This window comes from Gallus gallus, chromosome 20, assembly GCF_016699485.2.
Source record: "Gallus gallus isolate bGalGal1 chromosome 20, bGalGal1.mat.broiler.GRCg7b, whole genome shotgun sequence".
Classification (NCBI taxonomy): Eukaryota; Metazoa; Chordata; class Aves; order Galliformes; family Phasianidae; genus Gallus; species Gallus gallus.
In genome coordinates this window covers 12,488,588-12,514,780 of record NC_052551.1, presented here as the reverse complement: position 1 = coordinate 12,514,780, position 26,193 = coordinate 12,488,588, and the positions used below count along the sequence as shown (strand labels likewise).

At 40.7% G+C, this 26,193-nt stretch overlaps 1 protein-coding gene across 16 annotated transcripts in view; it reads left to right on the top strand.

The window, feature by feature from the left end:
• LOC419335 overlaps positions 1 to 26,193 on the top strand; it is a 133,036-nt gene that overhangs the window by 74,539 nt on the left and 32,304 nt on the right. For 10 of the 16 annotated variants that reach the window (XR_006931955.1, XR_006931957.1, XR_006931952.1 and 7 more), the window contains one exon: positions 20,872 to 21,026. The gene's annotated coding sequence lies outside the window, so the exon portion shown is untranslated. Of the gene's footprint in view, positions 1 to 20,649; positions 20,726 to 20,871; positions 21,027 to 26,193 lie in introns of those variants that run through there. The other 6 variants (XR_006931954.1, XR_006931956.1, XR_006931950.1 and 3 more) reach the window with 1 other exon arrangement.

Sequence of the window (26,193 nt, the reverse complement as noted above, 5' to 3'; positions counted from 1 at the left end):
AAAGGTACATATCACAGAGGGTGTGACAGCTTAACTGGGGATACATTTTCAGTTCCGTATATTGCAGAACCGGAGTTCTCTTCAAGGGGAACAACCCGCATTCATACAATGTATCAGTGGAAAATGAACTGGAGGCACAAATCAAAGCACCTGCCCCAGTAGTTACATGCTATGAGAGAGCTTTTCCTCTTTAAAATGTGACCCCAGCTGGAGTTCCTAATGAGCATCAGTCACAACTGCATTTAGGGCACATGCCCACTTTTCTTGATGAGACACCAGAAACAGATTTATTCTTTTTCAAATGAGCTATTAGTTCATGCTTTCCTGTCTGTATATTCACCTTAACAGTATGTGTGAATATGGGCCCCATTGGGTAGATCTGTGTGGTATGAATTAATCAGCTCGCAGCTCACTGGGGAGGGCTGGCTTGGTTGTGGCATCACAGAAAAGTTGCATCCGTGGAGACTGAGTGACACATAGGACAGGCAGTGCCTCTCCTACCAGTCAGTAACTATATAAAGTTCATATTAATTATTCATTCATAATCACTTTTGATTTGTAATGTAGAGTCAGACCAGTTACAAGCTCAGCAGTTTTCTATCACTGTCTCCAGACCCAAACTGAAGACTCCAAGTGGTTGCAATGTGATTCTGAAAAATTCAATTTAACCTGAAATTCTGACAAACAGTCCTGAATCTGATGAAAGGATGTGCACAGATTTTTCTTCAGCTAAACTAAGCTGTTTTTGAGTTTGTGGGACTGTCTTCAGGAGTCTGATAGGGAATTGGGTTTCTATAGGATGGGGGTGTTTTATCCAGATTGGTGCTGCTTATCTGGTATTCCGTTCTGCAAACACAGAAATGTATGACTCTGACATCAGTGAATCTACTCACACAAGTAAAACTGCTCTCTGATTCTACTGGTTGTAGGATCCTTATTACTGAATGTGTTCCTGGTTTAGTTAATTAAAACAGAATAGAAAACTGCTGTTGATACAATTATGTCAGGGAGTTCTGCACTTAGTGTTCAAAATTTCATCAGCTTCATTCAGCTCGTCCTTCCCATGCTGATTATGTCACAAAATACCCATTAAATTGAGTGTGTTGTCTGCAGCACTGATGCTCAGTCCCAGCAGCTACTGTGTAAGCTAGAGATGTAGTAAAAGAGTCCTCATCAACATTTCACACATAGCATAAACTCAACTGATGAAAACTGACTCATTTGTGCTCACTTAAAAGATTAGTGCTGTACAACTTTCCTTAATTTCTTTGAAATCTTGTCTTCTTATTCCTCCCCAGCCTGACAATATCCAGTGTCTCCCATGCTGCAACAGAAACCCTTCCATTTCTGCTGAGCAATCAGGCAACCAGGAGCACTGAACTTGTCAATGAAAGCGCGGTGAGCAGTCTGTGCATTGCTGTATACAATAGGCATCAAAGAGCTTTTCATGGCACGCAGCTGCCATGCAGCTCCACCATCTCATACCCCACAGTCTTTATCCTCTTGCCAGCAGGACTTTGTTCTGATGTCATCACTAATTGCAGCTTGGCTATAGACCCAGAAAATATTTGCCAATTTCTGTTGCTGTATAGCTTTAGGACTATCCAATCCGTGTGTTACTCATCCCCATGCTTATCTCACATGCATCTTCTCCTGCTTTCTTCTTCCACTCCTTTCCTACTGTCACAAACATGAAGTTCCCTTTATATCAGAGTAAAAATTATCTTAGATCCAGGATTGATTTCTTGTCAAAACCAGTGAGGAAATACAGAGGAACAATATTCTCCGTGTGTTGGCCGGACTGCCACTGCTGTTGGTGACTGACAACAGGAAATGGAAATTGAGTGTTGGTTTTCAGGCTCTTCAGAGCAGCAGGCTGATGCAAGTCCTGTGCTGGGCTTTCTCTTCTTTTTGTATTCACAGAGAAGCTTAGAAGGGAGTTGGTTTTATTCAAAGATGAAAGTTCTTTTTTTTCTTCCTTTACAAAAGAGAAACGTTTTTGCTTTCGAGGCTGAATATAGAAATGTTGTGAAGAGGGATCTCATTGTGATGAAAAGGGCATCTTTCCATTGTGTAGCTGAGGGATTTGAGCCACAAGGAGCAGTACAAATGGGATAGGGAAGTCCCATTCCTCCTGATTCTTGCCTGCATCCTTCTAACTGTACACTTTCAAACATCACAACACTGCTCAATTATAACAATGGCGAGGTAAAAATTCCTAGCAAAAAGCACAAAAACACCCAAACTTATTAAGAGACCTTTCAAAGGATAAAGGATTACAGTAAATAATAAATAGCTCATGTGATGGAAATAGTTCACTGTAAGCCCATAGTATCATGCTTGCATTTACCTGAAGTGTATCAGCCTTGCAAAGGACACCATTTGAAATACACTTAGCAGTGTAGAGCAAAGATACTATTAATAGCATTAAAGGAGTACAAATGTATTCAGCCAAATGTCACAAATCCTGTAAGTGTGTATAGAACATGCTGGTTTTGCACAAGGCTTGAGATTAATAAGCATGACCTTTTTCTGACTTGCCTTTCGTCCTCATAAATTCAGCATGTTTGCAAAACAGGCTCCACAGGATTTGTCTGTGATTTTGTTTACATCAAACACAACAAAAGTTACAACCTTTTTTTCAGTCCTAGTGGTCTCTTAAATAATGAATACTGTAACAAGCTGTATCTTCTCTGCACCATGGCAATATTAGGAGGTTAGATTTATTTACAAACAAGCATCCATCCTTGCATTAGCTTTTCCAGTCTGGACTGTATTCATAGGCCAAAGTGAGAAAGTCTAACTTGAAAGGCAGAGGTGGAATTAATGACACTGCACTCAGAGTGCTTGCAGCAAGGGCGCTCCGTTGATTTTCAGCTTCCAGTATCCCCTGGACAAAGAGACACACAGGTGCAATGATAAGAAGTCCTACATTCTACCAGGCATTCGTTTATTTCAAGATTTTCAATTCCATTGAGGCCAAGAATATTATTTCAGAGGGAGAAGCAAAAGCTGCACTGAAAAAATTATCTGTTCCTTTTGAGAGTATTTTCCTACCTCCTGGCAACGAGCAACCAACTAACGTTCTTAATCTGACTGTTTTGCATCTTTTGTATTCCTTTTGTATTTGAAGTTCATGTTGTGTATTTGTACAGCTAATCCTTTTGGGAACAGTGTTAATCTCTGTGCCTGCATGTTGTGAGCACTGCAGTTTGAGTAATGTGCATTGTAGAACGTGTATTTCATTTTGCTTGTCCTTAAAGTAAGCTTTTGCCTATCAGTAAACACTGATCTGTAGACACATACTTCAGTTTTGGGGTTCTCTTTCTCTACGCATTGATTTTCTGACAAAAACCAGCAGGCATCCAGAATAAATTGCAGCTTCTTCATAGAAATGATAGAAAAATACAAAGCAGCAGACTCCAGAGTTTGGGATGAGGCAGACTGAGTAAAGTCAACAGGAAAGTACTTCCAACGGGCTTCCCAGAGCCTGGAGCTGTGTGATGTGCTGCTCTGCTGTCTTCTCCCTCGGTAGCCCCCCAGTTGAGAAAAAGGAGTGAATGAGGGTAGCACCCCCACATCCTTAAGAGAATAGCTGAGGAGACCCCAATTTTAAAAGCTGTCAGCAGATCCTTGCTTGAGGCTTGACTTAATTTTCTGATAAAAGAGTTGTGACCTTTTCAAATATTCAGAATTCAGTCTGAATCTCACATGTCTCTGCTATGGCAATTGCATAAACCGCTATCTAAGGACCCTGCTGTGTCCACAGTATTATTAGATTTCAGAGGTGCATCTAAGAGAGCGGTGAAATACTTCAGGGGAACAAAGTTCCTTCAAAACACCTTCTTTTTGTACAAAACCAAAGCATCTCTGTTTAAGAATGTCCAAGACATGCACTTTCAGTGTGGGACGGGTTTCGTGTTTAAAGTGTAGCTGTGGCAGATGGCAGCTAAAAGATACAGCAAAGTAGGAGCAGGAGGGGAAGGCAGTTCCATTGCATTAGTAGGCACACGTAAGGTAGTGCTGGAGCTCTGAAGCAGAAATAGGTGCAGAAAGCCACCACTTTCTGTGTCTGATCAGGAATCAAAGTTTTTTCAAGGCACAGTGACCAGAGGAGCCCTAACTTGCTATCCACAGAGAGTACCTGAAAGACTAAAAATTGATTTTAAGTGTTTGTCAGTTCAGGCGTGAGCTTTTACCTTGGTAATTTTCCCAAATGGACTTGTATTAACGTCCTGATTTTCAAGTGAGAGTGCTGTACTGCTTTTCTTGTTAATTGTGAGCAATAGCTTTTAGCTGCCCAGCACCTTATTTTGAGTATTTCGTGCAACTGCTTTGCCTCAGGGGACTTGTGTGAGGAGGCACAGAGGCTGTGAAAACACATCCATAAGAGGTCACACAAACCTTATGGTGCTTTACGACAGAGGTTTTGGCCCATGGAGCTTTTGCTGTAGGTACAAAGGTTTCACAAGATCTTTTACACTTACTTGTTTAGTGTTTAGTTTGTAATATTATTATGATGTACTGAAGGTTTTACATATTCTCTTACGCTGTGTGTAACATTCTGCAACATATTGCTTAATGATTTAGTCATTCTTTTAGGTAATTTGTACTGGTGGTGACACAGTTTGTTCCCAGATCTAGGTGCTTAGCAGTCTGAATTCATAGTGGCCTAATGCAGTAAGGTGAGAATGGGGATGACAAAAGTTGCAGCAGGTACTGGTGCTTTTCACACATGAAATTTACTGCATTCTTATTGGTGATGCCATGCTTCCCTATGGTACTTTATGCATTAGTTTGTATTATATTTAAAGCTGAACTTTCGTTTTTAGTATTGCAATAAATTATTTGCAAGCATCCCTATTTAGATGGGTAAGAGTCAAATTTGATTAGCCTGTCTTCTAGGTCTTACTCTTCATTTTCCTATACGACACAGTTTATTTATTGAGTTCATAGGCAGTTATTGGAAATGATGGTACAGAACTGGTATTTTTAATAATTTCCAACAATTCTGATTGTCTCAATCAATCTAAATTTTAAAAGCAGAACGAGAATTAATCTCTAAGTAGGTTGGATCAGAAAGCAATTACTACATTTGCTCCATTACATTTACTGAGGAAGCCAAGTGAGCGCAGCAGTAGCACATTAGGTCAGTGAGGCGATGATGGAGCTGAGTGATAAAGGCCAGCTTTGGCTAATAGGTATTTTTACCAAACAAGCTTCCTGCCAGCTCCTGAGATGGGGCTCTGTGCTCCATGCTTTACTTCATCCTACTCCACGTTTCAGAGCAGTGAGATGAAGAATGCTGAGATTTATCCCTGCATCCAGCTAAGCGTCCCCCCCACTTTCCACTTTGAGTTAATGGTTAATCTCTCTTCTGGAGTGGCTTTAAATTTTTGAAGTGTTTCTTCCCACACTTTAGATATGAATTCAACATTTCTAATGAAATGTTACAGTGATCCACTGTACCCTTTCTGTGAGCCTGATCCAGTACAGACTCTGCCTGCTAACATAGCTTGAGACCAGCAAGTAATCCCACTGAGTAGAATGGAACCACTTGAGTTTATCCACATAAGTGCTGTGCTGGCTTTGTGCCACAGAAAGCTACTGCTATATTAGTATATAGAAAGGACAAAAATGTTGTTGCTGTTGTTTTGTGAAGAGGAAGACTTCTGGTACAACAGGGGTCATGTTGTTCCGTGCTGTTCCTTCAGGTCAATGCGTTTCATTTGGATAACCCCAGAAATAAAGCAGGAGCATCCAATGTGCCTTTTCAGTGCTGAAACAACCATATGAGGATAGGGATGTTTATCCACCACGACCTGGTGTGTATCCCAACCCCTGGCATTTCTATTTTGATATGATGAGTTTGTGCTAATGGATTTCTGATAAACAAATATTTAAAGTCCATGTAGATAAACTGTAAAGAAGGGGAAAAAGTTAAACCTTTCAATGCTACTTCTCACTGGTTTGCTAAGCTGAAGGTCATTGAAGCGCCTGAAGGTGAAACTGAAATTCACGTTTGTACAAACCTCCCCTGCAGACCATTCATATGAATCAAAAGTGAGTTTAGTGAGTTTATGAGTTTTGTGAGTTTAGTGAGCAGTGAGTTTAGAATCTGCTTGTTACTAATGACTATCATATACTTGCACAGCCAACTACTGCAATGAAGTATTTTGCACATTGTGTGAAGAAAATAAGTGTAGCAGGAGGGGGAGAGGTGCTGAGAGATGTGAGAAGAGGGCTGGAGCCACAAGCAGGTTCCACCATCCCTTTCTTCTGGTGCGCTGCCAGGCTCCCCACGTCCTCCTCCAGTTAAGAATTCAGCCAAAATACACTTTTCTGAGGCCTTGCAGTTTCCTAGGGGTGAGTAAGAAAGAGATGCCGTTGCTTTGATGGGCAGGAGCAGGCATGGTTATGGAGCACCTGCCAGGGCCATCAGCAGAGAGGTGTGGGTAGGGGCCCTTCCTTGGCAGCCGGAGATGTCCAGCTTCCACTTCACACAGTGACTGCAGACAGCAGCCAAGCGGGGCTTTCAATTTGTACTTGATGTGCTGTGAACTGTTTTACAGACAGCAGTGTTAATTGCACGCTGAACCCTGCAAATGGCAAGCACTGCCCTATGTCTCCTCAGGACCAAAAAAAATAGGGAGAGAAAATTTTAATTAATTGCTAACAACACATTGTCACATTCTACAAAATTACAGCTGTAGAATATTGTGCTCAGCAGGACCTGCCATTTCAAAATTAAAACTAAACCATTTACTAAAAAGCTGTCATCATGCCTGTTTAGTTGCCTAATTGCTTTGTCCTTAATGTGTACTCACAGTTACAAGCCACTTTTGCCAAACTAAATTACAAAGCATCTATTACAAAGAGCAGATGATTTTAAGAGCATCAATCTAATTACTCACTCTCGTTTTTCCAGTAACAAACACTGTAATTGTTATTGGGTTTCGGTTTCCTGCAGAGCAGCCTAGAGGCAAACCTTGTGCACTCACCCTGGTGTATAACCTTCCCTTGCCCAGCCTCATTATGCAAAATGATGCTGAGATGAACAAAACCTGTATTTGTTTCCTTGAAATATCGTCTATCAGGCTGTGTCCTTGGAGACCCGGGAATAATTGCAAACCCACTAACAAATAAAAGGAGCAGTCATGTCATATTTGGTCTTTATCATCTTTAATATTAAAGCTTTGAGAGGGCAAAATGTTTAAGTGTCTATTCATATTGAGGGAGTGGAGTTTATTGGCCGACTGTCACAGAGCTTAGTGAATTCAATTTTGTATTCATTCTTGGGTCTCATGTCAGGAATACCTGGAGCTTCATGGTATGAAATAAATAGAAATAAATGAATAGATTATGTATAAATGACCTGAAGATAGCATTTTTGTTCCACCTCAGGCCACAGAACAAGGCGATGCTCCAGCTTAAAGGCTAATTAATTTTTAGCTGATGTTTTTATTGTCTGTTATAGGAATTTTACACCACCCCTGAATTAGCAGGGAAAAAAGGCTTTGATCAGTAGCAATGTCGTTTAATACAATTTATTAAATTCATATGAACTTTTAATTATCTTATTTGATTTTCTCATCCATTTTCATCGAGTCCTTCACCTAGTCTCATTCAGCCTTCTTTAGGCTTGACGAACAACACGCAGTTAAGAGGCACTGATCACAACCACCTCCTGTGCTGATCGAACAGAAGCGGAGTGGTGGCTCCTTGCATCCAGCTCAGGTGTGCATGGGCACCATTGGAACTCCATGGAAATGACAGTGATAGATCTTAAGACATCGCTGAGTTCTGTGATATTTCTCCATTCTGTTTTTGGCAAGGAGGGTTTTCTGTCCCTCTTTCAAAAAATTCATGATTTTGTTGTTTCAGTTTACATAGGAAGCACTGGCTCTTAATGCACGTCCATTTTTTGACATCAGCAGAACAGATCAAACTTTACCTCAGCGTCTGAGGGTCTGACAGAGCTGGTGGCCTTCTGTTACACCATTTACAAGTGTGATTAAATTATTCACCATGGCTGAACCAACACCCAGATTAGATATATTTTTCTCATGAGGCACTACAAAATATACCACTTCACCCTTTGCTGCTCACTCTGCCCAGCATTTCTGAAAGAATATTTTGCATTTCATTGGTCATTTCTGTTAAGGTGACCCTGGTTGGGGGTAATTTATCCCAAGGCAGTTTAAAACACTGTTTTTTCTAGGAAACGTAGGTGCTTGAGCTGCGTGCTGGGGATTTGGGGTGTGATCCTACATGTCCTTATTTAGCTCTTGGCCTCCTGTACATCTGGTTTAGTGGTGTGAAGGAAATGTGTGATGTTGCTAATATAAGAATCCATACAGAATGCAAGCAGGCAAAGGAGATGGGCTGCAGCTCAGAGCAGATTCAGAGTAGCTTTTAGGAGCTGTTACCACTGGTGATCCTACACAACTATGTTTGAAATACACTTACAGTGCTGCTGTTTATAGAACTAATGTATATTTCCATAGTCTTGGATGGAAAGGGTAAAACTTTGGGAAAAACTCAGCATTCCGCTTTCCCTGCTCTTCTGGGCCTGCAGACCTCCCTGGGCTGCTAAAGGTGCACTTGTTGTATGGCTTTGCTCCATATGACACACTTCCTCCATTTGGTGTGGCTCAGCCGGCAGCTGCACCTCTGTCAGTGAACAGAGCAATGCTATCACAGTATGGAGCAGTTTCCCTTACACTGAGCAGGAATGTACACAGATAAATTTGGGGTTCTGCTTGATTATCATGGCTTAGATCCACAAGTGAGCCGTCTGTCTTTTTGTTGCACTCTATCTGTGTAAAACTGCCAGGAGATAACAGCACTCACATTAGCACTAATTGTACCCAGTTTTACCCCCTTTATCCCTAGCATTACACAGTAAGCCTTTATTTCAGTTGGATTTTTTGGTCCATGTATTCTCTCAGAATAGATTTGTCTCACACACTGACACCTCTCTGCACACACTGTGTTTCTAAATGCCTCTACAAAAACCGTAAGTCACAGCTTGCTGCTGCTGCAGAGATGTCAATCCTAAAAATGTCTTTTCTGGTCTCTTATTTTCCCCATAGATTTTAATGTGAGCAAACTTTTCTGTGCTCTCTTTGCTTTCATTAAAGGAATAAAAATGATGAAGAGCGAAATAGTAAAGACCCTTCATTGTGCACTGATCATTGCTGCACATACGTCAGATTTTTCGAGGATCTGAGTGCAATTGCTGAGCACTGTAAAGAAACTCATTTGGGCTTTTCATTGGTCTTAAAAACATTTCTAGTCCTCATTTAGTAACAAAAAGGAAACAGCAAATGTTACCCATGAATATTATTTGTAGCACATAATAAAAGACTCAGAGGGTATCATTTTATTCTGACTTCTAATGATCTTTTGTACATCAAAACATATTATTCACAAATATTTTGGCTCTTATGAGCTTTTATATATATATATATACATTTTAATCTTTCTCGGGGGTAAAATGCATGTTATCATTATTTTTAGTATATTTTATCCTGGGTCCCATTCCTTCCCAAGCTGATTTTTAGAGTGCATGGTTTAGACTATCTGTGAAATCGTGGGTAGTCAAAAATATTGCTTGCAGTAAAACCCTTCATGATCTGATTGCTTTTATCGTCATGAATACGCAGATAGAAAATCTATTGCTGGGAAACTTTTCTTCAGGGTTCTACCGAGCAGTTTTTAATGACCTGGCAGAGCTGACTGGGAAACAATTGCTTTCGGACACATCACTCAACCTATTCTGTGCTAAGAGTTCCAGGCTTACAAAAATAGCTAATTCCCAGGAAACAGGAAAGTAAGGATGCTACTGAAACCCACACGGTGCCATACAAAGTCTGGTGTCCATCTGGCTTAACCATGCTAACGCTAAGGTTCAGAATGTCCACGGTACTTCTGTTCATTATCAGTACTTTAGGTTTTTAAAGCTGCCAATTACTGTACAGAGAAATTGTACAAGTGAGGTTTTTTGTGGGTTGCTTTTGTTGATTTTTGTTTCGTACTTTCTTTGTGGGGTTGCTTGTTGTGTTCTATTAGCTTTAGATTTTTAACCAAGTCTCCTTACAATGTTTTTCCTCCCTTTTCCACTTTCCAATTAAAGAGGCACCTTCATGAGATTTGGATTAATCTACCATAAAATGTTACTGCTGTGCTTGAGAGTGCAGAGCGTTTGGTATTGACCTGCTTTGTTTAGAAACCAATAATCTGAAGAAAATTCTGCCATTGTAAAACAAGCATAAAACAGAGGAGAAAGCAGACTGCAGCTCTCTGAGATGCATTCTGGGAAGAAAAGAAATGGTTGAACAAAGGCATCTGAAATCTCTGCAGAGAATGTAAAGCAACAGCTTGTTTGGAGATGAACATCAGTTCTGTGTACAGGTCAGCTGTATTAGTCTTGTCTTCTTCTGAGCAGCCCGCAGAGCTCTGCTCCAAACTGTTTCTGAGGAAGGTGTCTTCTTGGTGAGAGTTGCCTGGGAGGAGAGGAGGCTGAAACTTCAGAAGGGAGCAGAGGAGTTATCCTGTTGTTTGCTAGGCAATTGTGCCCAAATCCAGCTTGGTGGTCTTAGGTGTTCTTCGCTCGTATGGTGCTCTTTTTAAAGTAAGGGGTTTATTGGCTTTCTCTCTTTAATTAGAGGAGATTGACCTAACTCCTGCAAGACCTGGGTCAGTTCCTCAGCTCAGTACATTCTCCTTTGCCTGATCCTCACCCAAACTGTAAAGTGAGGTGTTCCCTTTTTCAGATTTTAGCCATCTTTATTTTCTCTCCCTCTTCACCATTTCTAGAACCCAGGTTCCTGTGTGCCCAGATATGAGAAACTGCAGCTGATCAACTCTACATTTGTCTGGTGTTAAAGGATTCAGGGGTATTAGTGTTTTTCATACCTGCATTTTCTCATTTAGTTGTACCAATTAATTTTTATTACATTTGCCTCCTGGAGAAGACTCTTTTCCAGGCTACAGGAATAACTACTTTCTGAATAACAATGGCTTCTTTCTGCTCTCACTGAAATCAATTGGCATTGTGTGCTGACCTTCCAAACTCTAAAAAGCAGCACTGTAAATCTGAAATCAAGACTCCCTATCGGATGAGGTCTTGTCTGATTTATTTTCCAGCTGGTGCTGGTATATCAGCAATGCTTAGATTACCATATATTTCACATGCCCAGCTCTGTTCAGACACACAGCAGCAGACGAAATTAGCTTGGTTTCATGTAACAGAAAGCAATGGTATGAAAAGATAAGACCAGGTTTTTTTGGATAAACTGGAGTTAGGGTAGAGAAGACACGTAGAAATGCATGATTCACCTACTAGGAACACACATTCATATATCAGATACAAAACAATATCTTGATAGAGTTCCCAACGTGTTGAAGCAACAGTTTTGAGTGAGACTACTGGCCAACAGCCATGGGTAGGTAAATGCCCATGGACAGAGAAAGAGAAGAAAATACACCAAGATCTGTGAAAACAAACTACAGAAAAAAAAAAAAATCACTTCATGACTCTTTCTGCACATTTTGCACATTTCAAAACTAATTATAGTGAGGCCATAAGTGAGATGTGAAGGTTAGGGTCATTTCTGATTATTCATTTCTAGGCTTAGCCATGCTTCTCATACTGAGTTAAACAATCTTGCCTTTAGACCCTGGAAAGCCAACTTTCAGGTCTGCCTGTACAATCATGAACAGACAGCAAGCACTGGCACTAATTTGGCTTCCGAATATGCTTGCAATTCCTTTGTAATGTTATATCAGAGGTGAATAACAATGCAGCTTCACACTGAGTTCAGAAAGGAGCCTGAGGGCTCAAGAGTGCCAACCACAAGTCAAGATTAATGTAAATCTTATCATAAAAAATGTAATGCAAGACAAATCTGGTCTGGGCTTGGGTTATTTATGACTGGATCGCTCAGAATTTATAAACGATGTTCAGCTGAAGTGGAAGCTGACTTCCCTCTACAATGAGCTTCTCTATATTGTCTTACCTAATGGAATATTTTTAAGCATCTCTTTCATCAGTGTAGATATTAAAAATAATAGTTTTCTTCCGACTTGTGCAGTCTGAGTCCTGAGAAAAATTGGATTTTTGAAATCTTTTGGTTACTTTGAAAACCAAATATGGGTTATGTGCAAAGAAAGGAGCAACTGTAGTGTGTCCAGATTCTCCTGTTAAGAGGAGCAGAAACCAACTATTTGCTGCTTGCATTGCCAGGTACGAGCTGGTAGCCACTGATGCCTGCCTTTATTCCAGCAGCCAGCGTGGCAGAGAATCTCTATGTAGACTGATCAATCCAAGCTACGTTTTAAGAAGTCTGTGTGCCATTCCTCCCTCCATTTGTCTCTAGCATTTCATCTGCTCTCATTACTCTCATCTTGACTTCTTTCCAAGTAGAAAGAGATGTATTTTTTCCCACTACCTTTCCTAGCTTAGCTCCTTCGGGCACTTCATAAAGCTGCCTCATCCATTCCTCGTTCTCATGTGCTCTTGAAATTGTGGTGACCATTTGATCATTGCTGGATTCTGGGGGCGGACTGCCCAGCACAGAGTGCACAGTGCTTCCTACTCTCATTTATATTCCTCCAGCAGCTCACTGTATCTGAGAATCTTGTTTGCTTCCTGCCGCTGAGCCTCTACAATGAGCAGACAGCTTTAGGGATTTTTCTGTAATCACTTATAAATCTCTTCCCTGGTCAGTGTTCTATAGCACCTCCCCATTGAACAGACACTTCCAGTTTCTATTACTCTTGTACTGTTAGGTTTGAACTCAGTATTTTACAGCAATGATCTGCAGCAGATCTTTTGGCATTTCATTTACTGAAAGGTAAAGGGCTTGGACTCCCATGTTTTTCCCAGTGCAAATCTTTCAGCCTACTGACAGTGAATAAGATGGGGGAAAACTGTCAGAAAAGAAAATTTATCACAAAAAAATGATACTGTCTTTGAGGAGAGGGAAAGATTTCTTCTTATGGCAAAAGCTCATTTGATCTAAAAAAACTTCTAACTCTTGTCAGCAATTTTATTCAAGGGTCTTCCAAAAGTATTTGTGTGCCTGACTTCCCTGGCTCCTCATGGAATATTGCTGGAAGTTTATTCCAGGGGCTGATATCCCTCCTGACAGATAAAACTGCAATGCTGTACCTCTGGCACCTCCTGTACGTGATGGCAACTAGAAAAAAATGAGTCTCAAAAGGTTTACCTTGTGAACAGGAGATAAAACTCCAATCTGTAACTCAGATACAAATTCTTTTTTGCATTCATTTGGTCTGAGCAAACAAACATACTGTGCCATGCATTCTATGTATTCTGTCCTGGCAGAGATGCCATCTGAAAAGTTCCTAAATCAATGTAGCTCTGATGCATTTACCTTACAGGAAGAAATTAAAGTATAATAAAACTCCTATGTATAATAAAGCAAACTGCCTAGGTCAAGAACACCTCTAGAAGCAAAGCAGCAGTGACAGACAGCTGTGGTGTGAGTTTTTAGAAAGTGAGGTACATCGATCACTCTTCAGCTGACAGCTGACACAGTGGATTAAGAAATCTTTGCTGATATCTTCCCACATAAAAGAAGGCCTCTAAAACTAAAGAAGAGAATTGCCAAACTGATAGTGAAGGTGAGAAAATACGGGGACCAGAAAGAAATGAGAACTAGGGAAGAAAATTCTGTTTGCTGTTCACAAAGAGTGCTGTATGCACTCTTCTTGGGGACAGAAGTGCATGAGAAGAGCAGTCTGGTCAAAACAAACACCCGATGGCAATGAACATCCCTGCATCCTGATCAAACATCCCTCATGAAAACTGCACAGCAGGAAATGTGAGATAGTCTTGAAATAGCATCTTTTCCCTGCCTTACTATTCTTATTCCTATGGTTATTTGTATAAGTACAATCCAGTAGGTTTCTAACATAAATGTTTGCTTTCTTTAGCCATGAACCGTTCAATTTGAAAGAACCCATGAGACATCTCAAAAACAAATTTTGTCATTTTAGCATAGATCGTCCTTTCCCTTGGCACTGCAGTTCATCAGGCAGCCTCTCAGACTCAGACATATCCATGATACAATGCGAAGTGTCAGCCACACTGAGCCTCCTTTTCTACTGATTTTTCAAAGGATCCAGAGATGATCAAGAAAGCTGAAATTACTGCGTTCTGACAGTTGTAAAAGGTCACCTAGTTAAATTAATTCATGTTATTTCCAGTGTATCCTAATATATGGGAAAGAAATTAGCGGTCATCTCAAAGTCAACGAGAACAAACCATTTCAAGCCATGAGATTTGTGAAGAAAGTGACTACAAGGTCAGAGTTGTCACTGCTGCTCAGAGGAACAGGAGGCTGAGCCCCAGCTGGCCAGACAATATGTTATTTATTGAGACAATCCTTCAGGGTCTGCATAGCCCTGTGAAATTAGCTTACATGTGATCCATTAAAAACAGCTTTTATAAGAAGTTTCTTTAATTGCGAGCTTATCTCTTCCCAGGGCTTGCTGTGGAAGGGAGACACATCAAACATCTTCAGGCAGCTCTGAGCTCTGAGGGCCAGGGCCCATGGGGCTGCTCATGGGACTCAAGTGGACCAAGTCTAGACATTGAGGCACTTTTAATTTCTCATAAATTAAAAGATCAAGATATCATCACACAAATATTTAAATAACCATGGAAAAGGAGGGTTCATTAACTCTCCATGCAGTGCTGTACTTGGCCAGCTACTTCATATGGCAGTCTGTTAGGATGGCGTTTCCATAATAACAGCATGACCCACAGGATCTGTTCTGAATATATTCTGTTTCCTCTGCCATGCCAAATCTGTATGCCCTCTGTGATGTGCTGTGCTCCATTCCTGCAGTCTCTTCAGGATGGACAGCTGGGACAATGATCCGTCCCAACATCTACCAGAATGAGGCACGCATCCTTTTGTATGTGCAAGCAGTTTTACATCAGATGTGTAGCATAGAACAGTGTAAAATCCCATGGAAAAAAAAGAGCACTTTCCTGTCCATATTGCTTACCTAGCCCTGCATGCATGTAGCACAGCCAGAAGGGCGCAGAGCTCATGTAAAGCTCTGTGCTGGATGATCATTACAAGCCCCAGCGGTTTGATGGTGGTTTGATGACCACTGAACATGGTGTTTGTCACCCTGTGTGCCCACGTTAAGAAAAACCCCTGATAAATAGCACTGAGATGACCCACCATGCAAAGCAGCAGTGCTTAACAGCCTACAGAACATCTTGCTCTGGTTTGTGGTGAGGGGAGATAGGACAGCAGAGGTGCTTGCTGTTTCCCTGTGAGGCTGCTTGCTTCTGCCAGAAAAAGCTCAATGCAGCCCAAGCTCAGCCTTAAAAGACGCTGCTACAGGAATGCCAAATGAATCTTTTATACCTTGGTATTTCCCTATTAGAGTTTTATGTGGGTTTGTAGGGAGCAAGTGAGATTGCATTCAAATTTCATTGGCACTCCTTAGTGAATTCTTCCCTAGAGGCATTCACTGCATAGGGATTAACAGCGTCCTAAATTATTTGCGTTCTATCATTTGCTATGATAGAAATGCATTCATAAACTTCATACATTTAACTATAAAACTTGCAGATTTCTGCTTGGTTTTGTACTTAATGTGTTTCCCATATTTAACCAGGGATCACTCTTCTAATATCTTGGAAGGTTCCTAATTAACCACTACAATTTTTTCCTAGCCAATGTGCGTGCATTCAATTTTTACGTTGTTTATTTGATGAAATATCATTTTCCTCTGGCTTTATTGCACTTTTTCCTCCCTCAGCTCTTACAGAGAGCATTTTGGTACTCCCTCAACCCTCTTTTGGTCCTGCAGAACATACTGAGGTCTTACTCCTGTGACACACTCTCCATCCCCATGACCACAGTCACAGCCCAGTTCTGCATCTATCCAAATCTGAGTTCACCTTTCCAGGGGCCAGACCTGTACCTGTCTGAATGAGGTTCCATCAGCCTTTGCTACCAGGTACACTGCTTCCTCTGCTGCTGCCTGCAGGCATTTGGGCTGGAGATCAATGGGTTTTCTCACCTGCAGTGTAAGAAACACTTATGGCTTTGCTGCCACCTCAGATGTGCTAATGATATGCAGTACATTCATCCTCATCATCCATTCTGCTGTTGTTCCCGCACTGAAATGTGCCAGCACTATTCTGGAGGCAATATCTAGATTCTTTGCTCTTGACCCCATTCTCACTGCAGAGTGGAACACTTTTATTCTTGTTCTCTTTTTATTTATATTGTTTAAAACATCTTTTACCCCTTCATATCCTTTGGCAAAGTCTAACTCAGCTTGATTTTGGAGCAGTTTTCTACGTACTTGCAATAGGTTTTTTCAACCCATTATGCTGGAACTCTTCCTTTCATTTCCTGCTGGTTGGGCTGCAGATTCCAGGCTGATTTTGCACCTTTGAACTAAAGCAGTTAGCCCTGTGCTCCATTTCCATTCCCGAGTTTGTGATTCAGACTTGATCATAGCAACGCTTCTCAAACTGAACTCTTTTAGGTGAAAAAGGTTTTGACCTGTTTTTCTCTTCCCATTTTATTGACACCGGTATTTTGACCGGTCTTATTTTCTACCACCGTCTTTTCAATAACAATCAGTAAAACGTGACTGCCTACCATTATTGCACATGGCAATTGCTCAAGACTCTAAACACAAATCTAATTGCTGGCCATGCTTTTTTTTTTTCTCTCTCTCTCTCTCAAATAATAATAACAATAATAAAAATAAAATAAAATAATAACGATAAGTAATAATATTTTCATACAATATATTGTATGTGATAAATAGTAAAAGACAATGATTTATTTCTGTGCATATCCAACTTTAACTTAGAAGACACTCCAGGATTCATAATCTTATCAGAGCTGTACTTTTACTGCCACCCTTCCCTGAATTTGTCCTCTGGTTTTCCCAACCTACCTAGAATTGTACTTTTGGTGGTACTTCTCTCTTTAGAAAAACGAACTCAGGGGATTCTGTTGGATTCTGGGGAAGCAGAGGAGGCCAGAGAAAGGAGACAGAAGTTCTCTTAGCTGTTCCACAACTTTTTACATTCAGATCTACTAGAAATGGAATGGTTGGAAAATGATACCAGCTAGATCAACTTGAGTTTGTCCCTTCCATCAGAGCAGCAGGTGGCTCTGCAATTCTGTGGTCATTCTTCATCTGGGAAAGTAGAAGGTCATTTCTCCTTTTAAGGCAATGGAATAAATATAAAATGTTCCCAAATTCACAGTTCCTCTTCAGGGAACAAACTCACTCTATGTCTTTTCACAGTTATCATAATTCTGATTTTATCAGATGTGCATTTAATTTCCTTAAGTAAATATCTAAAGGTCACAAAGCATTCTGGCTGGTGCTTGTACATGTGTTTATGGATGTTTTCTTTTCAAATTAAGCTGACATCTTGATGGGTAGCAGATGTCTGATATCATAACACTACATATGGGATCATTCATGTGCCAGACCCAATCATTGGATGTTCTTGAGGGTATAGAGAAGAGACAAGGGAAAGGAAACCCTCCATAATATCCTACCTTTACTAATGCTCACTGAAGTGCATCATTTCAACCAGAGATTCTGCCAGACTTGCATCTTAACTGTAAAATCCATTATTCAAGTTCTCTAATTTCACTTAGTTCTTTATTCTGTCTGTTTGTTGGCAGGCAGTCACAGCAACTAAAAAGGCTAAAAAGCTTTACAAACATAAAACACAATAAGAGAAAAACTCCAAACTGTGTGACACAGGCAGCCAAATACTTGACCCTTACATCAGGGTAGCGAGGTATGCTGTTGAAAATCCTGGATGAATGGTACACAGAATTCCTGTCCTGTGCGATGCCTTTGGAACCTGGGCTGACTTAAGAGGTCATGGAGGGGTTTCAGTAAAGGTAAAACTGAGCTCCAAAGGTCTGCTGAGATATGACAAAAGAGTGAATTCCTTGCAGTCGAATGCATTACAGTCTGCCATCATTTTTTAGTGATCATCAGCCTGCCCTGGCTCAGACAGAAGTGCCACAGAGCAGATGAGCAATGAAATGAATGGGGCAGTAGGTGTGGAGGTGATGCCCTGCTGCCCGCAGGGGTGCAGCCATCACTCACTCTGTGCCACACATACCTTGCCTCCACTTACTGCTAACGTGTGGGGAACATCACTCACTGCACGAGACAGCTAATGAAATGGTCTTCAGAAAGAGCTAGAGGGAACTCCTTGAAGCAGCTCTTTGGCTGATAGGGATATTTTTATCACTAGTGCAATTGAAGGTCCTAACAATATTGAAACCTCAGTCTCCATGGTGAGCAGATGAGTCATTTATTTGTCTATCATAACCAAAAACTGGCTGCACGTGCACTGAAAACAAGAATTGCTCAGCTCTGCTTGAGTGTATAGTTAGAAATTAGTATCTCTGCCTTACTTTGATCTTATGCCCATTGGCTGGGTTTTACTGCAGTATTACAGCTGATGTGAGAACATCACCGAGCACAAACAGACAGTGATCAGAAGGAAAAGTCTTCCTCACAGTCTTTTATGTCTTTTACTCATGCAGCAAAACAAGATCCATGCTTCACGAAGTCCTGTAGGTTATTACCATGTGCTAAGTTGTGAACTGCAAACACAAGCTGTTCTTAAACGGGAACAAAAAGTAAAAGCAGATGGTTTCTTTTAACGTCTTGCAGAACTTTTCTTGAACACAAACGTATGTTTTCTCCTCTCCAGCTGGCAATCGCCACATGTAAATGATCTTTTACCATTTCAGGAGACTCATTTGACCCCCTCTGTTATAAAAAGGCACATTACCCTTAAGAGCAAATGCAGATTTAGAAAATACTCTTTCTTTCATTGTCTATTGGAAAATGCATGTGGAGCTTCCTCTCTTTCTTTGTTTTTTTTTTTTTTTTTTAAAGAAAGAAAATGAGAGAATGTGAGAAAATGAAAAACAGTGTCTTCAGAATCACCCTTGACAGAAGTTTTGTGTCTGTGACACTTCAGAACGTCTGCTGGTCTTCCAGCCACAGACTGAGCAGGCACTGCCTGCTGGATGCGCTGGGCTGCCCAGGGGGCAGTGCTGCAGGTGCCACACTGCATCCGCTGCATCACTGCCCACCCCGTCCCCACCTTCAGCGTCAACCTGTGGGTGCTGGGATCACAGCCAGCACAAATGTTTGTTTTCGACAGGAACACGTGTGTGTGCTGGGAGGATCCCCAGCTGAGCCCAGGCTGGGGAAGTAATTATTCTTGATGGATTCCCAGAGAAGAGGGCTTTTTTTTTTTTTTTTTTTTTTACTTTTTCTTTCTTTTTCCCTGTAGTAATTTATGCTTCAGCGATACGGAATGTTTTGCTAGATGGAAAAATGTTTTTTTTTTCCTCAGAAAGTAGAGAAATCCATATTCACCAAGGCAATGGGTCTGAGGATTTAGTGTTAGAGATCCCTGACGCAGGCAAGAAGTGAACTGACTGAGATGTGCGTGTTACTTAGAACAAGTATAGCTGCCATTGATGTTACTTGGACTACAGGTGTGAAATCAAATGTCCTATCTGTTCAATGGAAAACCTTCTACTACTTGTGTTCTGTGTATGGTCACTCAAAATAGATACATTTTCATAACTGGAATGAAATGAACTCCCTGTTCTGCCTTTTCTTCTATTAAAAAACAGATTCTTGATTGTCACTGTTGGCTTTCCATGCACACGGCCTCTCTGCATCTCTTTCTGGAGCTGTCCCACTTTTCTTTTTAATTTACCATTCTGTTTTTTTCTTCACATCATCGTCATTCCCTTTATGTACCAAAACTGAATAACAGGCAGCCCTCTGATTGCTTTTAAAGCTTTCTCTGTGAGCTGTTATCATCCATGGTTAAGGCCTCATTTAAGAGCCAGTAACAATCCCTCTCTGTGAGCCATTCAAGAGAGTTTCAACCGGTGCTGTGTTTCATCCTCTAAATGTTTAATCTATACATTTTTAGAGCCTATATTTTTAAAAAGAAGTGGCATTAGTAGAATAACACCACTTAGTAATCAAATATTAATGGTTTTCTACATTTTTATTATGCTATTATATTAAATTGTTTCCATACATGGGCAGAACGGATGACTTCTTTACTGCAAAGGAAATGACATTATATCAAGCATTTGGCCATTTAGTAACAGTTTCATAGCCCTCTCTTCCCTCCTAATTTCTTAAACTGAAAAGGAAACCACAGAAAAGTGAGAAAAATAAGAGGAGAGAAAATGGACACATGGTGTCAAGGAGTGTTATATGACCCAGTGACACAACTATCAGAGTTCATAAGGCAAAATGATACCTGGTGATGGTGTTTGAGTTGCTTTGCTGACCTGTTGTTTGTTCAAAAGTTTCTTAACTCCTCCTAATGAGTGTAATGAGTGACAGTTTTTATTTCAAAAGCCAGCCTAAGATTCATGGCCTTTTAATTGTTTAGAATTGTTTTATGTAAAATCCCATTCATAGGCAGCTCTACCACAGAGAGAGCCTCTTCAGTATCCAGCTGAGGGATCAAATCATTAATTGATCCCAGCTGCAGGATCAGTTAACAATTTACTAAACATCACAGGAACTCCTGGGGGAAATTCCTTCTGTGTGCTCAATCAGTTGTGCAGCTTCAGTTAAAGCTTGAATCTGCACAGAATCTGCCTCTGCATGTGAATGCCTACATGTGAGTCCTCAGGCAATCCCAAAATTTGAGCAATTTTTCCTGTTTACTGGAAATAATTATTGTTTTACAAAACTTTTTAGGGTTTGTATTCATTTAAGCAGTGCTCTTATTTGGAATTCAGTTGTGTTTACTGTCCTTCTTTTCAGCAACCAAGGGGAAGTGAATTGGTCTCCTTGTTCCTGTGGCAGCCATGGACCCCTATGATTGGGTGGTCCTCTAGAGGCACTGACACTGAGCCTGAAGGGAAGCTCCCATCTCTGATCCATGAGTGCCTCCAGCCTGGCAGGACCTGGCTCTTCTGGTAGGTGGCTTTATGGTATTCTTATTAAGTTACTAGACGAAATGTGTTGCATTACTATGTTTCAAGTTCATTTTTCTACACAGAATCCCACCAAAAGTAGGAGTGGAGGGCAAGAAAGCCCACTAAAGTACTGATATGGTCTGGTATAGACAAGAAACACCATAATTTCATAGGCATCGCTGGTGCAATGCTAATAGAGTAAGAGTAGATCCCAATAATTAGAAAATCTTCTCTTGTTGGATATTTTGTGAAAGTGCTTCTGTGGCTGTAGTTTGGTGGTTGTCACAGCACATCTCAATAAGTTTGTTCAGTCTTTAAGGGTAAAGCCATCACCACTGAATAATCCCCTCCTTTAGGCACAAGGCTTCGTGAAAAATATGATTCCTAGTGATGCCTCCTAAGACATGTAATTAAAGTGGTGATCTCTCAGTGTCCACTTTGCCAGACAATGTCAATTTTGTAACAGTTATGATACCTTATGACTCTGCTATGAGTCATTTGGAACAGGCCTTTATTAGAAGACCCTCAAAAAGTTTTAGTTCTGACTATGATGCAGATTAGCAGCAGTTCTTAGAAGCACTGGGAGCCTGGGACTGAGGGCACACTTCTGGGAGTCCTCTTTCCACGTGAAACAACTCTGAAAATAATGAATGAGGGAAGAGAGAAGAAGAGAAGCCAGAGATGAGCAGAGCAGCTTTGGGTGTACTTCAAACTCTTGTTATTCATGTTTTCTCTCACTTTGGAGATTGTTTACCCTGAGAATTCAGTGCTGTTACCAGCTTCTTTTATCAGGACTTCAGCAATACAGGCTGCTGGAAGAGCCATTAAACCCAAGTTGTTATTCTCCTTGCCTTTCAGCACAAAGTGCTGCCCGTAGCAATGGCAATAATCCAGAAGAATTGTACTCTTAAAGGGAAAGCAGGAAAGTCTCAGGATAACATGTGAGACTGGGTGGGTGGGCCCTGTGCTACTGATGGGTGGCACTGGGGACTGTGCATGTTCTGCAAGCATCACTGAGAAAAGTGCTTGAGGAGTTGGGATCCATAAGAGAGCAGGACTGAGCACTTATTGTCTTGAGCGTGGATTCTGTAGTGGAGACATCCATAGCTCCAGAACACAAACTCAAAGCAATGTCAGCTCGCTTTTTCAAAGAGAAGTGTGCTTCTAACCGAATTATACCGTGTCTTTCTTTCTGTCCATTCCCAAGATTAGTTCATGTCAGGTTCTGGCAGCTCTGATTGCTGCATCATCTCTGTGCTGTGATTCATTGCTCAGTGTGAGTCACAGAGCCTTGTAAGGAGAGGGAGCATGCAAGCTGACTTCTGTGCATCCAAATGGCAGACAAATGTTTGAATTACAGATCACAATTAACTGCTAATTGGCCATAATGTAAGCCCCTTCCAAATGGACGTTGTAAATATTGAAATAAACAGCTTGTTATTTTTCAGACCTGAATGCCAGTCTTTTAAAATGAAAAGCTAATTTTAGCCTGGAAGGCAAGCTCTATGTTTTAATCTAGAGTTATAGAGCGAGAACAATAAATGAGCACTTAAGGTGAGGAGATATTTCACTGCTGTGAGTTTACTTGTGATGAGTTACGTTGCCCAAAGGGAAATAAAATTAAACTGTAGCTTTGATTTAGATCTTGAAGAAGTCCCAGCAGAAAGCTTGACTGAAGGAAAAGAAAGCAAGAGACCACTCTTTGAATTGAGCAAAACACCCAGTTAAGAAAAGCTTTTGTAGGTATTGTATATATACAAGTGTAATATTGCTGCTAAGGCAGTGCTTGAGCTACTATAACTTCACTAAGAAAAAAGCTTTATTGGGAGCCACGAAGGAGCCATGGGAGGTGGGGGTGGGGAGGAGCGAAGTTTGGGGAAATAAACTACCAGCAAATCAGAGAATGAGGCAGGAAAAAAAAACAAGAAAATGCAGCCATGTGATATCATTTCTGAGGGGATAGAAGTGCTCTTCACAAACACTCCTGGATAGAATGTATTGATTCCTAACTGCAATTTCTTGTTCAACACAATCATGTTTATTCACTTCAGAGACGTGAGTTGTACAATTTGTAGCTGCTGTTAACAGAGGGAGAGGGAAAAGTCCATCTCCGATCCTAGCCGCAAGGTTTCAAGGGTTCCATCATCCATAAAATCTATGGAGAAACAGTAATAATATTGAAGGTATTTTCAGTAATTAAGGTTTTGTGGTGGAATGGATTCCCAGAGTGAATGAGGCCACTCCAGAGTCTGATCACTTACAGAAAACATTGCAATTTACATTACATTCAAAATGCATTTACAGTGATTTCAGGAAAGAAAAAAATCCCATACTGTGCAAATGCAGCTTAAATGCTGGGAAAAAGGAAGGTACCAGAAAGAAAAAATTCACAGCAGGTGAAGATCCTGACTCCTCTTAAAGCCATAGAATTCTTTTACATTTATTTGGACAGATGTTAAATTATGTCTACAAGATTTCCTCTCAGGTAGAAACACTCACAGGCGGTGCAAGCAGTGACCCTTATGATTTTGATGCCAGGGTTTTCTGAGAGGCTGTGGGCAGAGAGGGGTCTGCAGAGAGGTGCAGGAGGTGGCAGGCAGATATGCAGCCTGCACTGTTAGTAACCAGCCCAGGTCACAGCTGCTTTCCCAAAACCAGAGGGAGCTGCATGCTTGTCCATTCTGGGGTAGTTCTGTATGCAGATAGGGATGGAATTGCTCACACAAACTCTGAGCTTCTTGCTATTTCTTCAGTTCCATAGCTGTGGGAAGAGAAGTGCTTGTGGTTCAGGATTTCCATTTTTGCTGATGTCCACGTTTTTTGAGTGGGCAATTCAGTTTCCAAGTCAAGTTTGTTGTTGAGTTGATTTGATTTGCTTTATTATTTATTTCTTTAAGAGGAAAGAACTGCTTTTAGGGTAAAGCATTAACTTCCACTCTGGAAATCTTCGGATCAAAAGGACAAAAATTGTTGGGGTTGGGCCAAATACTTTTCACCTTCAGTTCAGCGTAGGACTTTGGAAGCTTTGCTGAATGGAGGTTTCAACACAGTTGAGATTTATTTTATTTTATTTTGTCAGGAGCTAAAACTTTTTTTTCTTTTTTTAGTGCTGTTGTAATAAATCTACGCATTGCCTCCACAACTGCCTGATTTCTTCACAAGTTTTTATCTATTAAGGGCAGGAACTTTGGCAGGCGAGAAGCAATAGAGAGCTGCATATGCCAAAGGAGTTATATTGACTTACTGGTGCATTTGGCCCCAAACCCAAACTCTGAGATTAATTATTCTCACTTGCAGATCTATAGACTTAATACAGGCAAGAAAATGTGGCAGTAGTCACCTGGACTGCAGCTTCTTCAAGGTTACAGACAAAGTCATATTACTGCTCTGTAGAGCTGTCACAAGGGTACAGCTTTTCTAATACTGAGAATCTGCTGCTAAACTTGAAACAATAGGTCATGTCATCTTGGGAGAATTCTATGGTTTATTGGGAGGTAAACCTCATAAAAAGCATCTCCAAATTCATTTTCATACAAAAATGTTTTACAGATTAAAATCTGTTAAATGTGAAAATAAGATTTGCCACATCAATCATCCGCAATTGAGGAATACTGAGAGCTGGGGAAATAACTCGTAATGAAATCATTCTCTTAGAGTCTTTTGAGAGGGGCATTCTGGGGCAATTTTATCTTCTGTGCTCTCATAATTTCCTATCTGACTTTTACTGCCAAATGCTTTAGCTATCGATTAGGAAAGGAGGAATGTGAATGCATTTTTAAATGATTGTTGTGCAGTACTGCTCAATCCCAGACAAAAATCTCAGCAGTCAGAATCCATACAAGGAATCGTTGTGTGTATGAGGAGCCCTTGCTGTCAGGATGTGCTGCTTTGGCCTCTGGACTCTTAGGAGTGCCAAGGATATTCTAATTTCTGTGCCGGATATTTCCTGGTTCATTTGAACTCTGCTGTCTCCATAGCATGGGATTTTTGTCTAACAAAACCAATATGAAATCAGCTTCCATTGCCAAAGGTAACAAATGCAGCCTTCGTGAAGCCGAAAGCTTGCTGGTCCAAGCAACATGGATTTCACCCGGTGTCGTACGCTGTATTGCATTTTCCAGAAGTATATTATTTCTCATCAATCTCTAGATGTCGAATTATACGTTTCTGTTATGGTGACAATGATTCTCCTTTGAACACTGACAAAGCTTTCATCCCGTAAAAAATCTAATGAAAAGTCAAATCCTGCTTTCCCACAGGTGACAGCATGGCACATTCTCTAATTTGGTCTCCATCATCTCTCAGTGTCACATTCCTCAACTTGATTCCATGGGGAAGTTCGGAATGGCATGTAAAGATTTCTTTAGCAGGCAAATGTAGAGTTATCGTCTTTCTTTCATTCTCTTTAGCCAAAAAGAAAGAAATAACCTGAACTTCCTCTGTTATTATTATCATTCCTTTAGAAAAATAGTGCAGGTGGGACTGGAGATAAAGGAGTTAAAATGCAGTAGTTTGGAACAAACAAAATGATCACAACAGTGCAGGAAGGGAAAGAGAAGCTAAGAACTGGGATTTGGGATTTGTTAGCAACAGTTTTCTCTCTGTCATCTCAGCAAACATAATTAGTTCTCTCTGGAGATACTCCTAAGAGATGTAGCTGCAAAAATTATAAGGGTGCATACTATGAATCACAGAGATGATGATTCAAATAATATCTGATCAAGAAAGGTACAATGGACACACATCTCTTTTAAGATTGAAAGATAACTTCCATAAATGAAGCAGTAATTTTCTATGATCGTATTTGTCTGAAGAGGACTGTAATTTATCCCTTGGTTCTCCCTGCTCTGAACAGGTAGGGGTCAGCCAAACGTGGATAGGTACAACTGGTGGCAGTATGGATCCTTTGAATAGTGTGTAACTCAGGTTGGCCCTTGTAAGAGAACAAAATAAGCTAAGCTCATTCTGCTTAGCTTTCCCTTCACATCAATGCCTGCTACCTCAAAAAATACTTATTTGCTACTCATGTGGAGGTTTCTTTGGGGGGTGTTTGGCCATGTTGCCTCCTCCACCCTACTGGGTTTGGTGTCAGTGTTGCAGTCTGTTTCTCAGCCACTGGGATGGCTCACAGATGAATAGAGAAGTGGTTCAATAACCACAAAGAACT